Below are 13839 nucleotides of genomic sequence, written 5' to 3' on the forward strand. Positions count from 1 at the left end.
AACTAGGGCACATTTTTCTTAGCTCTCTGACTATTTACAAGTCATTTATATTTGTAGTATAAATATTTGTTTATACCAGATAATTGCATTTTGAGATTTGTATTGATTTATCTCTAAGTCACTTAAAAATTCTACAAATACTAATTTTGAATACCGGGATATATGAAATTTATATAAGATATCCATCTAGTAGTTATAGAAATGAATGGTAAACAACAGTAAATGCCACAGAAAAATCATGTAGAGTCCTAAAAGCATTACATTTCTGGCTATAACATATCCGGTTTCTGCATTATTTGCTCTTGTCTGTGAACCTTTGCATATATTATTATGTCACCATGTTTCTTTTCCAAAAACTTTAAAATTTTCATTTCTCTTTAAACACTACCTTTGCATAACATTCTCCCAAACTTATGTCACAAACCACAGGTTTGGGACAGTATTTTAGCATATATATATATATATATATATATATATATACATATTCCTCTCAGTGTATTTGTATTTTATTTTTACTTGCAGTTTTTGTGTACTTTTTATAGCTGTATTCTTTTCCATCTTTCTTTATAATTCATCATGGGCAGTATTTTTTATTTGGCAGTTCTTCTGTTTAAAAATATTGATCAATTGATCATCTAGGTAAATCACATCATGATACAAATCAGCAAAACTAATACATAAGATCATAGTCCAAAAATACCATTTTCCTAATTTTCATGAAATATTTTTTCTCTTTTGATAGATGGGATCTTTAAAATGGCAAAACAGCATATTCAACATCATCAGATTAAACTTACTCTTAGTTTTAGCGAATATATGTCAAAAAGGATATTCTTTTTCTCCTTTTTCTAGTCGCATATTTCTCTTGTCTTCTTAGTTTAGACCAATATTCTCCGGAGGCTTTAATAACTCTTTGTTCTTTTGAATTGCTTTTGCTCCTGAGTAGTTTGTGCTGAAACATCCAAAGTAGCTGTGAATAATAGCATTTAAAACAGCTGTCAGTATTGCAATGGTTATTGCCTTTTACAGACTGGAATTATGTGTGTAAACAACTATTTTTAATTAGAATAGGACAGATTGATTAATAAACTTTATTGTCTTTTTTTCCCCCTCATTGAGATTTTTATTTCCTTTAAAGGGATAAATTAAAAGAGAGACTCAATTAGAAAACATCTCAGACTAATTCAAGTGTGTTATGTGTTTGGATAGGTCTGAAAATACCATCAGATATCTGTGAGGACAATGTTACAGGCTTTTCCATAGAAATTCTCTGGAATCAAGCTTATGGGAATTTCCAGCATTATGAAATCACATGTAAAAGCTATGCTGCTGCTTTCATGGTGTATTATAAGAGCTCTTGGAGGAATTAAATTTGGGTTTTTCATGCTGAAACCAATATTACTACATTCCTACATTAGGTAGTAGTGAAACTAAATAACCCCCAAACTTTTTTTTTTTTTTTTGCTTGTGTTCAATTGTGGAGCTTTTCTAAAATGAATACTAGGTAATTTATTCCTTTTGATTGATATGTCTAGAAAATGGATCAAGGAACAGCAACTTCTAATTTGGATCCTGCCACAGGGTCCAAATCACACTGAAAAAGAAGGTTTTAAAGACAGTACCTCTAACATAAAAGAAATATAAACAGGTAAACCAATGTGTATCCTTTAAGCATTTCTTATTATTCAAATATTGATTTGACTCTTTTAGGGAAGATTTAATAAATAGTTCATTCTTCCCAGTTTTTCTTAGTGACTAGTTTTTTTTTTTTTTTTTCATCTTTTTCTGTTTTCCCTCATATAGGTTTTCATAGTATCATTTGTGTCTGTACTGCCAGACGGTAGACTTGCCTGGGGTCTGCCAGGTTCTCCACTTGTGCTTTAATTTCTCCATTGTTCAGTTAAGCAGACAATGAAGTGCCACTTTTCCTGTGTAAGCAGCATACTCCTAGTGGCAGATGGTGATTTATTTCATGGTAGTCATAGGAAGTAAAAGATGATTGGGAAGGGTGTATGTGGAATGTATACATTGTCATATATCCAGTGAAGTAAAATTGTCAATGATTCTAAAATAACTACTTTGGCTGTACATTATTTTAATATCTAGTGAGAACTTCATGAAGGAAATCTTGCTCTCCAAGAAAAGGTCTGACAAAGCAAAAAGAAAGTATATCAAGTTACATGGAACACAAGATGAGCAATTTACATATATTTTCAGAAAGCTATGCTAGTGGACTAATATAAGCAGAAATTAGAAAAATTCTTAAGACAACTTATTGCTCTATAATGCAGTCAATAAGTTTGACAGACAGTAACTGATTATTTTTGCAAGTAAGTAATGAACGAACTCAGGATATTGTCATATTTATATGTGTAAGGTACATTTTTTGATGTGAGTGAAATTTCTTTGTGTAAGAATTACTATTTCTTATGAACCATTTGTGCTTAGTTATGCATCACAAAATATTTCTAATACACAGTAAAAAACTAAAACATGTAAAGTTCTTTCTACAGATAGTGTGAGAAAATGGAATTTTCCAAATATTTCTGAGTTAAATGTTTTGATATGTGACTTCTCCTTCATCTGTGAGACATTCACATGTAACAGCCTTTGTCTAGGGGCTGGCTTTTTAATTAGTGCAATGACTACCAAGGGACTAAAAAGAAGCCATCCTCCTGTCCTCATGGTTAGCACTTGTAAGTTCATTTTAAATTTAATTAACTTTCCATGAAGAAAAAGGAAGTAGTTATGTTTAAAGCTAATAGCTAATTAAGGATGAATGGCTATGAAGTGGTTGATGATATGCCTAAAAAAAGGAGTATTGAATTTCCATGGAGAAGGTCTGAGTTATACTCTGCCTCTGTCACTTATTACTATGTGACTTGGGGCAAAACAGTTAACTTCTCACTTAGAAAATGAGAATGATTATTTTTGCCTAGGTAAAGCAATCTTCTTACTAAAATCAAATGGGAAGGTTTTTGTAAAAGTACAAGTACTGTAAGTCCCCAAGAAATGCTCATTATTATTCTAACACTCTGACTACATCTATTAACATTTTATTAAAAAATAACTATAGAGTGCTGGGTGTGTTGATGTATGCCTGTAATCCTATCACACAAGAGGCTGAGGCAAGAGGGTCTCCACAAGTTCAAGGCCATCCTGGGCTACATAGTTCAAGAGCAGCCTGAGCTACATAGTGAAACCCTGTCTTAGAAAACAAAAAACAAAAACAAGCAAACAACAGCAACAAAACTACTGAGTGTGAAGAAAATAGATGTTGCTCTCTTTGGAAAACTGAACGTTTCGGTTCAGTTTGTGTTTTCAGACCCTATGAGCACTGCTTACATATCTGCTTGCCCGGAAATATGCCATTATTCTGAAGAGCTCCCTCACCTGTGTGCCCCACTGCAAGTGGCTTTGTGTGCTTAGCTGTGAGAGGGGGCGGAAGCTCAGCAGTTACCATGTGAAAGAAGAGAAGGCACTTAATGCAGCAGTAGTCAAATTAACTCTTGGAAAATAAATTTAAAAATCTGAGCCAATGTAATACATCAGTGCGCTATTATATGCTCACATCATTACACTGAATTGCTTCAGCTTATCCAAATATAGGGTAAAGCTCAGGGGAGTTCGTAACTCATTATCGAAGGTAAAATTTTAACTCAGAATCTTGTTTCTGAAACTGCTAGGACACTCTGCTGCCTCTCATAAGACCATTGTAAGAGACATCAGAAATGGATAAGAAAAGACTTGGCATTTTACAACGGTCCTAATTACTTTACAGCACTGAAGGCTCTGTTGCTGCTTAGATTTGATCAGTGTCATCCTCATTGGTGCCATCCTCACCGTCAGCAACGTTGCTATCATCACATGGAGTGTGTCATAGTAAAGGCCTTTGTCAGGCACTCTGCTAAGAACTTCCCGTGCTTATAACATTTAGCTCTGAATGACAGCTTTGTTTGATCAATCAAAGTGAGATGCATAATTTTACATATTTTACAAATGAACCAACCGGTTTAGAGAATTCGGTAGCTCCTATAAAAAAAGGACACAGAGGGCTGGGCCAGTAGCTCAGCCATAGAGTGCTTGTCTAGTGTGCATAGGGCTCTGGGTTCAATCCCTAGCTCCTGCCAAAAAGTGCACAGATTTTTTTTGTTTTTGTTTTTGTTTGTTTTACAAACCCTTGTGTTGAGGGCATAAACATACAGATTTTGAGCTCATATTTACCTGACATCAAATTCTGACCTTGTAACCATTATACTTGAGTGGAAAGACCACTACTGTGTTATATCATACCGGCTTTGTGACTTTCTGTAAATCATTACTCAATTCCTCATATTAATTTGGGCTTAATAATGCTTTCCGTATTTGATGATATTGTTCATTTTAAAATATGTTTTCCTAGGCAAGGCTTGCTTTCCCATTCTTACTATTTTGGAATTTGCCTTTTGATCTTCGAGTTGTAATAATTTTTGGCCTTTTTATAACTTTCTTGGTAGGCTATCTTAAAGCCATTTGGAAGTAGGCATAGTATTAATAAAAGTACAAAAAAGCTAAATATGAGAATAATTAATTTCAGTTGGGAGAGAATATTTCACTCAGAATAGAACAAAAAGGAGTATAGCTCAGTGTGCACAGGTTTAAATATACCACCAAGATGAATCCTGCTAAACTTAAGTCAGTGTGCACACAGGGCAAAAAGTTCATTCACAACATTTCAATTTTAGGTATGAAATTATTTCTGTAAATCCTTTTATTACATTTATTCCAATTAAAGAAAGCAGTAGAATATTTTACTTTGAAATATAAATTAGAAATAGAGACATGTTACCAATCTGAAAACCTTTGCACCTAAAGTAGCTGAAAGGAAAATAGTTGTGAATTTCAGAAAAGGGGGTTATAACTTTTACTTTATCCTGTGCATAACCTGTAAGTTAACTCAACTGAATGACTTCATTTTGAATTCTTCTGTGAGATCTGATTGCTTGGGGGAGGAAAAGAACACAACACATTTAAGTGTGAAAGAAGGGTTTGAAAAGCTTCAGGTAAAGATAGTGCTGCTCTTACACAATCTTCGTGTGTTGGAGTCTTAGAAGATTAGAAAAAAAGTAGAAGTTTTTTTAAAGGCTGGAAGTACATTATATGCGTTCAAATTGAGTTGAATGATTTCTGAAGCAAAAACAATTCCATTCATTCAATAATTAAAAGGAATCTCCACACTGATTTCCACAGTGGTTTCACAGGTCTGCATTCCCAACAGAAGTGGAGAAGAGTTCCTATTTCTCTACAGCCTCACCAGCATTTGCTATTGGTTGATTTCTTAGTGAAAACATCGTATCACAGGGATATATGTGCACCCATGTTTACAGCAACGCAATTTGTAATTGCTAAATTGTGGAAGCAACCCAAATCTCCATCCAGTGAGGAATGGATAAAAAATTGTGATATTTTTATATAATGGAATATTACTCATCTATAACAAAAGATAAAATCAAGGCTTTCACAGGTAAATGGTCAAAACTAGAGACCTTACTCATAAGTGAAATAAATCAGACCTACAGGGGTAAGCAACGGATTTTCTCACTAGTATGAGAACCTGAACAAGTGAATAAAAATTAGGAGGCATGATAGATATTGTGAAATGAAAGGAAACTGCTCAAAAGTAAAGAGCAACTGGGATGAGGGAAAAGAGAAAAGAAACAAAGGGAAATTATGTATATATGTATATACAGGATAGCTAACATAGTTGTACTACTGACTTCTACCACTTTACTGAAAGGAACAGTTAATGATTAATTATTTGATCAATCTTGCATGTCTGTATTTGTTTTCCTGAGAAACTACTTTGAAGATATCAATATGTAATACAACAACCATTGTTAATTTCCTACCATTTTGTAATTCAGTATTGTTTGTATGATTCTTATGCTATTTTGTAAATGGATGTCCATTTGTTAATATGTTTTTGTTCTTTTATTTTTAAAGTAAGTTAAAAAATCAAATGGGCAACTTTGAAGAAACACATTCTTTCAACATATTCTTATACTCATGTGTTTACTTTCTGCACTATGGGAAGGGCATTTACTGGAGCAACAGCTCAAAAAGAAAAAAAAATACTGCAGAAGGTAAAATAATCTCTCTTGCTAAATCACCAATTTTGCCAGGCTGGGCTTGAAGTTGTGATTGTCTTGTCTCAGCCTCCTAGAATGCTGGGATTATAAGTGTGTGCCACTATTCCTGGCTACCTTTAGCTTTGGGAGGGGTTGATATCAATTCTCTTTCTCGAAAAACTATAGGAAGGAGGGGTCTATGATTTCAAACTATATTTGATTTACTGATGAAAATTTCAAAAGGTGTTGTCTTAGATAAAACCTTCCATCTCCAAATATTGACAATTCCACCTTTCAATATAAATTCCACTACGCTCTTCAGAGTACTGAAAACACTAAACCACTGAAAAGTTCTCTAGGAATGTGAAATAAGAGGGCCTGTATGAAACGTAAGGTCATTAAAAACAGATAACATAGGACATATATATTTTATATTTTCACTAGATTAATAGATGCTAACTTCAATCAATTTTTTTAATCTTTTTCAGAAGAAGAATTGAGCTACAGTGATATATGTGCAATTTTCTGGTAATAAATTTGATAATAGTTTTTTTAATGGAACAGAAATCCCTACTTTGTTTTTCTTAACATTCTGAGAATTCAAAAGATAAGGAACATTTATTAGCATGGATAAACTGTGAAACTCATTTAAACACCAAATATTTGTTCTACATAGTAATTTTTGAAACTGTTAGGTTTCTGGCTTTCTTTTCATGAGCACTGGGAGTGCAATGAGATTTATATCCTTTGAAAGAATTTCAGAACTGTAATGGAACGGAAGGTGTAATCTATTCCAAGCATGAAAATAAACACTGGCTTGCATATTTAAGACCTGAAAGAATTTAGTATGATCTTAGAAATACTGAAGTAGTTGACATAGACTATTTACAGAATTTTGCCATTCCCTTGCTTACACTTTTCAGCTATCTTTTATGAACTGTGAGCAAATTGAATATTAGTGACTAGCACAGTCCAATAGAAATGTAAAGTGAGCCACAAATGAGAGAAATGCATAATTTAAAAATTTTTAATATAACCATTAAAAATGTAAAAAGAATAAAGTGAATTTTAGTAATATATTTCATCACAATGTAGTTAAAATACTAATGTGTTGCCAATAAAAATCATTGAGGCATTTTCCATTATTTTTTCATCTTATGCAATATCTGGGGTTTACTATATGTTTAAAACATGTCTCAATTTCGATTCAACAGGATTGAGGCACTCAACAGGCACATGTAGCAGTGTCGTCATACTGGACAGCATAGTAGTACATAATGCTTATTGTCCTCTCAGTTTAATGATAAAGTGGAGGAATGGCAAAAACTGCCCTGTCAGTGTCCAGCTCAACTCCCACTTCTTTCTGGAAAGCTCTCTGATTCAATCAACATTTTTTTCCCATGGAGAGATTTTATAGAACTTCTTTTTAACTTGCTCTGTTTTTTAAACATTATCTCTAATAAGGTTATCAAATGTTCCTTATCTTTTCAACTGTCAGAAAGTTGGGAAAAACAAAAGAGGCATTTCTGTTCCATTAAAAGAAAATATATATCAATATACAAGTTCTAACATCCCTGTGCCGTTTCTTGGGGGAAACTTTAGCTGTTCTGAGGGGCAGAGTTCGAAAGTTACTGTGTACTGGATAACGCCGTGCTTCCTTTTTGTCTATACCTTCCTCCTCCAAGCTCATGTGCCTCTTCCCAATGCAATGAAACTTTGATGTACGTGGCTGTTCAGTGTATCTGTCATTTTACAAGGTGTGGGAGGCTGGGTGGTGTCATGGAAGGATTGATCATGGTCCCAGAAATTTTTGCTTTCAATTCCAATTTCATCCCTGTCATGAATACTTGGGCAAATTTTTATCCTTTTTGATCTTATTTCCCTATCTTTCAAATGGAGATTATTGTGATTATCTACAAATTCCTTGAGAGAATTCAGTGAGATAACGTGTTTGGCAAATGTTCTGGCATGTAAATTCAGTGAGCACACACATTTTGTCTACTTTGATCACTGTTTTGTACCATTACTGAGACCAGTGTCTAAATCCATAGAAAGAAATAAAAGAAAATATTTTGGTGAATGAATGATTGAATTATTAGTTATCCTTTAGTTTTCATGTTTATATTTTGTAATTGGGGAAGCTTGGTTTTAGTTTGAATTCCTTTTTATTCTTCTACTTTCCACACAATGGTCAGAATGTCCTTTCTTTAAAGTAAAATAAAATATGTCTGACCGCGCTCATAAAGCCCTACCTTTTCCTTTTGATCTTACCTCTCCTCTTCCCAGTCCTTCCTATCTTAGCAAAAGACACTGTTTTTTAATAGCCTGTTATGCTTCATGCTATCTCCTCATCTCTCAGCTACTTCAGCCATTTCCACTTCTAAAACAGACCCTGAATATGTTCACGTGACCAAACCCTTCTTGTCTTTATTTACTGAGATGAGGACCCCAGGTAACACAGGACAGCTTCTGGTTTCCATTTCCAGTCTTCACTTCTTTGGATTCGTATAGCAGTGGTTTAGCATTCTTCAGTATATTTCTACTGCTTTTCAAATAAAAATTTAAACATGTCCTGGTCTCCAGGGCTCACTTGATTGGATGTTCATCTAACTATCCAGCCCAGTACATTACTAAGTGACAACCATATATGTCTGTCTTTTTGTTTGACAAACATCCCAACACATCTCTACTATATGTCAAGCAGATGCCTTTTGCTAAGACACTTGGCCTCTCGTTTTGGCTGTTTCCTATCATTGAATTCTCAGCTCATGTACAAATTTCTCTTCCATTTCCCTGGTTATAAACGCTAAATAAAACCACTCTTTGCAGTTATTTTGTGACTTAGTTGAATTTTCTCATTCTCTTATTTACTTAGTTGCTCATTATTAAATGTCAACACTGTGGTATAATTTCCTATAACTAGAAGACTCTTCTATGTTTGTCCTATCATCCCTAGCTCTTAGATTAATGCTTCACCACTAATGTATGTTCATGAAGTATTTGATGAATAAATAAATGTTACACACTCAGTTTTCCTGTACCTGCTTGGAGAGAAGATGTGGATTCTGAATACAAGTATCAAGGAAAAGTTGAACTTAAGATGAACTTTGAATAACAGATAAGTTTCAGACTCATGAAATAAAACAAAGGACATTCTATACTAGTAAGGTCATAAACTCTAGAGTGAGCATTCTGCTTGTCATTTGTAAATGTCATTCAAGGTAGGACATCATCAATAATAAATAACTTAAGAAAAACTCCATCTTTTCTAGATTGGTTCAATCCACTGCTATATTCAACATAGGTATTTTGTGGTAAAGAATCTAAGCGCTTTTCATGTTAATTGTAAAATTACATTCCTACCTATCTCTCTGCTTTAATTCTCATATTCTAAGGCAAATACAAAACAATAATATTTCCATGGGTTTAACAGAAGCTGTACAATTATTTGTTGTAAGGTAAAATATATAACCATGAAGTGATTTGTTTTCACTATATTTACATGATCATATGTTTTGCGAGACTGGAAATTATGCACTTGTCATTAGGTGAAAGTGGTGTTAAGGGATTAATCTTTGGATTCATATTATTGTTATGTACCACATTATGTCACTAGTAATTATCTGAGTATTTCTTCAACAATGAGATTATTTGTTAAAATTTAATGATTTAGGCAACAGTATCTTGGTTGCTCAGTGAAGTGCACTTGCGTAATTGGGATCATTTCTCTCCTCATTTAAAATTAATCATCTTGAGTCTCCACACTCCCCTTTTAAATAGAAATAGAGTACAAATTAAATTTTCTCCATTTGATTTCTATCAGGTGTTTGTACTTTACATACTTTGGGGAAAGAACTCTATATTTCAGGATTAATATTAGTAACTCAATTTTGTGATTCAATTACTAAAGACAATTCTTTTTCTTTTTCCTTTCACCAGTGCATTAGTGTGTATCTGAATTTAGCCCTCCATTCAGATGACTATGTATTCTTGTACTATTGAATGGTACTTTTTTCTGACATCCTTTTTCATAACAGAAGTTTTCAGAATTCTACTCACTTCTCTTATCTTTCTATATGCCAGACAAGCGAGGTTATTGTCACTGACACCTTATGAATCTATGAACAATGACATGCTTGTAGACCTCAACATTATCTCCTTCTTAATAAAGTATCCTTTCCAAGAGACAGTGATAAACATGTCTGCCTAGGAAATTTGTCTCAGCCCTAATACAGAACTGTTGTTTTTTTCAAAGCTTAAATAATCTATTAAATTAATATTTTAAACATGAAATATTGAGTGAAGAATAAGTACTGCCATAAATAGCCTTGAATGGATTAAAAAACTTTCCAGGGTATTAGAACCATCAGGTTACTGCCCCTAATATTTCTAAAGATGATGCTGATTCTCAAAGCTTTAGTGAAGAACTGATTGAGGTGGCCCAGGTTCCGACAAAAGATAGAATAGCTGTGACGTCGTTCATTCATCCATTCCTTCAACAAAAGTTTTGAGAATCTTTTTACTTCAGATGTCTGCGTAGTTTTCTCTCCTTGGTTTTTACTGTGCCCTGCCTAACACTGAGTCCTATTCAGTGATATATGCTGATTAGCCCTCCAAATCCTGGCTGTCTGCTGAGGCAAATGCATGGATTCTCTGGAGGGCGCCATGGGTTATACTCACTGTTCATTTCCTCGACAGGACAGATTGAGCTGTGGTGTCACTTTTTCTAACTCTTATCACCTCTTTCCTCAGGGGTCACATCCTAATGCTTTTTGTTGCTGGGCTCTCCTTGCATAGAGGCGGCTTTGTGGAGGAAGACAATTCAAGTCCAAACATGCTGTGTGAACATTCTTGACCCATGAGAGGCTCTCGTATCTTTGTCAGGGCAGGGGTTGGTGAACAGATTGTTCCAGAGTGGCCTTTTCTTTGTTTTCTTCTCTCCATTTTCCCTTTTCTCTGCTTACCCATTCTTTTACAGATACAGAGCATAAGTGTGTTGCTTGAAGTAGTTTATTTGGTAGATGTTAATCTTTCTGATGTGCACCCTCAATATGTTGGTGATACACATGGATCCCTAGTCTTGTGAGATGGGAAAATGTGGGCAGAAGAACTGTCCTTCTCATCCCTTGGGCAGCAGGGATTCTCCATGCAGCCAGAAACTTGGGACTTCATTGATTCCTGCTTTCTTCTCCTCCAGTCTCTGCTTACATGGAATTGGAGAGGCGCAGTAGAAAGTGGCTCTGAAGGTCACCTATCTCTAAAGCTCACTTTTACATAATATTGTCATCTTCACATGAGTAACAAACATATTCCCACCCAAAATGTAGTATCTATATACATACACATCTGTAAATCAATGAATTTGTAACATGTATAACAGCAACAACATATGTATATGTATGTATATATCATACATGTCCCATGAATTAAAATGTATATGTATATATTCCCATAGTGATAGCAACATACATGCATGTATGTTAAAACATAGTACGTACATATATGTGTGAGATTAAAACAGTTGGAGGCTCTTGGTCTTCTGTATCAGCTCACTGTGCCTATTACCAGATAAACATTACTAAACTGTCCCATGGTCCCCACCTTGCCATACTAGTTTGTGAAAATATAAATGGTTTCATCATCCCCCCTCAAAGCTAGATGCTGAGTGAATCAAAGAGAGCCATTATAGAATTCCCAAGGCCCAGGAGTTAGACAATTTCAAATTTCAAGCTATAAAAGAACAACTTTGTATTTCCTGACTTGTGGTCGCTTTTTAAATTACATATACAGCATAATCTTTGCCTCTAATATCTTCACTTGAAATACACAGTCCGCACCAGGAGTCCAGTTTTTTATTTAGTGTTTGTTGCCATCAACAACTACTTTCAATAGTTTGTGTCTTCTAGATGCCATGAATAATAAAGTATCTGGCACATAGTTAGTGCTCAGCTAATGTTATACTCAGTTTTGTACCAAGGTAGAAATCCAATTAGTGAAACTTAGGTGACAGATTTAGGGATAATCTATTTTCCTAGAAGCTTGTTTATCCTTGATGTCCTAAGATGTGCTATTCATGTAAAAAGCAGGACTCATAGATAAAAGGAATAGCCCAGGCAGTGGTGTAAGTGAATATGCTGTATTGTGGAATGCTAGGTAATTCAATATTACAAGGTTTTATTGTTTCTCATATAAGAAGAGAAAAATATCATATTTGGATAAACTTAAAGAATTAAGTTTAGCTACAAATGAAGACTATTAATACTTCCAAAAAGAACAAGATTGTAACAGGAACACCCGAGAATTACTGTAGTTCTTTAAGGCTGTGGTTCTGAGAGATGATTTAGTCTGTGGGCATTTGGTACTTGGCCAACACATGCTTTCTTAGTTTCCTATTGCCGCTATAAAATTTACCAAAAGATTAGTGGCATACACCCACACAGATTTATTTTCTTGTAGATTTGCAAGATATGTATCTAACATAGCTCCTAATGGGCTAAATTACTTGAGAAATATATATTATCCCATCATAAGACATATTTAGATGGAGTATTTTAAGCTTAAATAACAATCTTAGACTTGAAAGGAAAATTGTAGATCATCCTATTAAGTGCTTAAATCCTCTGTAAAATGTTAATTAATTAATTCAGGATTATTTGGTGCTGTTATTTGTTAACTGCTTTGTGGAAGTTAGAGATATAGCTATTATAGTAATAGAAGCTTTAAGGTATTACTCCCAGGTCTAAATTCTGGCACTGCCATTCACCGGTTAGCATGAAACTTTGGTGAAGTTACTTCGTTCTTTATTCCCCAGTTTCCCCATTCTTATTTACTTATTTATTTCTTTGTCTTTTGGAGACATGGTCTCACTATGCAGTTCAGGCTGGCCTTGAGCTTACTTTGTAGCCCAGGCTGGCCTCAAACTTGCAACGATCCTCCTGCCTCAGCCTCCTGAGTGCCAGGATTACAGGCGCGCACCACCACGCTGGGCTGTTTCCCCATTTTAAAATGGTAATTGTGCATCTTTCCCTGGGATTTTTGCAAACATTATATAAAGTAGCATTTGCAAGTACATGCTGTAGTATAACATAAACTTGGTAAGAATTAGTTCTTTTTATTTTGCATTTCTTATGCTTAAATATCTCAGTATCAGTCACAAAATATATATTATGTCCAATCTGTGATTGAATCACAGAAAACTTTAAATGTGATATTTTTAGCTTAGCAGATACAGTATTGATATATAAGGAATATAAATAAAAGACAATGGTAATGAAACATTTTAAGACTTAGCATTTTATTTTAAAATATCTGTCCTTTGTAGCTTCCGGTTTTTTTTTTTTTTTGTCTTTTTGAGACAGGATCTTGGTATGCTGTTCAGGGTGGCCTTGAGCTCACTTTGTAGCCCAGGCTGGCCTTGAACTTGCAAGGATCCTCCTGCCTCAGCCTCCCAAGTGCTGGCATTGTAGTCTTGCCCCACCGCACCTGGCTTAGTGTAATTTCTAGGATTTTTGATATTGTTTTGATTGGTGTGAGTGACTCTTTCATGATTATTCTAGGTCTGTAGCACTGTGGTCTCATTTTGTGAATTTGTTTTTTTTTTTTTTTTTTTTTTGTTTTTGTTTTTTTGGTTTTTCTCCGGTACCGGGAATCGAACTCACGACGTTGCGCTTGCCATGCAGGCGCTTTTGCCGCTGAGCTAAATCCCCAGCCCCTTCATTTTGTGAATTTGTAA

This window comes from Chinchilla lanigera, unplaced genomic scaffold (assembly GCF_000276665.1).
Source record: "Chinchilla lanigera isolate Chin_1 unplaced genomic scaffold, ChiLan1.0 scaffold00004, whole genome shotgun sequence".
Taxonomy (NCBI): Eukaryota; Metazoa; Chordata; class Mammalia; order Rodentia; family Chinchillidae; genus Chinchilla; species Chinchilla lanigera.